Here is a 1827-nt window from a genome sequence, read left to right as displayed (position 1 = left end):
GGCACATAACAACAACAACATATCAAACACATACTAGGCCTTCACAAGTTTGTAACTATGATCTGGTGAAAAAGCAGAGACAGGCACCATATACTTATTTTAAAGAAGAAGAAACTCAAGCTCAGAAAGATAATTAGAATTATCTTTAATAAGTAATTAGAAGAGCTATCAAAGAATGTCAAATGACAAAGGCATTTGGCCAAGACAGATTCTCAAATCCAGACATTTATTTAAACTTAAATATTATGCTTTCTCAACTATACCCAGTGTTGTTGTTAGGTGGCATTGAACTGTTTCTGACTCACAGAGACCCTATGGATAACAGAACAAAACCTGCCAATTTCATCCCATGCTCACATTTCTTCTGTACTTAACACATATTGTTGCAGTCTCTGGTACAATCTGGCTGAGGGTTGTCCTCTCTTTCACTTGACCCTCTTGTTTCTTTAAAAAAAAATTATGTCCTACTACAGGGACTGGCCCCTCTTGATAACATGCCTAACACCTAGGAAATGAAGTCTCATCATTCTCACTCCTAAGAAGACCTGTAGCTATTCTTCTATGACAGATGCTGTTGCTGTTATAAGCCATCAAATTGGAACTCACTCATTGCTGACCCTCCAGTGGGCTCTCAGAGGCTGGAAATGGCACAGATGGAGATCACATATCTTTAACCTAAGGAGCAGCTGGTGGATTCAAACTGCCTGCCTTTCCAAGACAGATTCATTCCTTCTTTTGTCAGTTCATGGTATATTCAACGTTCCCTAACACCACAATCCAAAAGCATCAATTAACAAGTCTTCCATATTCATTGACCATGAGCATATCCTATCTGATTTAGAGATAATTTCAAGATTAGATTTGATTTACTGAATATTTATGACAGAAGGAAGACCATATGAGTCATAGGATGATATAAAGAATATTATCTATGAAGAAATCAAAAGGTCATTAGAAAGACAGGGAAGAAAATAGGTTGCTATTAAGAATATTACCCATGAAGAAAGCAAAAGGTCATTAAAAAGACAGGAAAGAAAGAAAATATAAAAACAGATGTAAAAAAATGATAAAACTTGCTCTAGAACGTAGAGAAGCTAAAGAAACAGAAAGAGCTAAGAGAGCTGGACAAATTTTGAGCACAGTTGGTGAAGACAGAGTATTATAAGGAAATGTACAAAGACCTAGAGCTGGAAAATAAAAAGGGAAGAACATGCTCAGCATTTATCAAGTTGAAAGAACTGAAGAAGAAATACAAGCATAGAGTTGTAATACTGAACAAAATACCATTGTTGTTGTTATGAACCGCCAAGTCAAATACGATTCATTGTGAACCTATGAATAACAGATCAGAGTCTTGGTCTGTCCTGTGCCGTCCTCACCATCTCTGGTACATTTGAGCCTATGGCTGCAGACCATATGTCAGTTCATCTCATTGAGGGTTGTCTTCTCCTTTGCTGACCCCCCGACCTTCCCAAGTATGATGTCCCCCTCCAAGGAATAGGCCCTTCTAAAAACATGTCCAAAGTATGTGAGATGAAGCTTCACTATTCTCATCTCTAAGGAACATCTGACTGTGCTTTTCCCAAGACATAGCTATTATTTTGGCAGTCCATGGAATGTTCAGTATTCTTCTCCAACACCACAACTCAAATGCATCATCAATTCTTCTGTCATTCTTATTCACTGTCCAGCTCCTAGATGCATAGCAGGTGATTAGAAAAACTATGGCTTGAATCAGGTACATCTTAGTCTTTAAACTGCTATCACTGCTCTTCAGGACTTTGGAGAGGTTTCTCTAAACTTCCCTAGAGCTACACGTCTCCTGAT

This window comes from Elephantulus edwardii, unplaced genomic scaffold (genome assembly GCF_000299155.1).
Source record: "Elephantulus edwardii isolate Elephantulus edwardi_28Jun2011 unplaced genomic scaffold, EleEdw1.0 scaffold00093, whole genome shotgun sequence".
In the NCBI taxonomy this organism is placed as follows: Eukaryota; Metazoa; Chordata; class Mammalia; order Macroscelidea; family Macroscelididae; genus Elephantulus; species Elephantulus edwardii.
Note: the sequence above shows the minus strand (reverse complement) of the source record.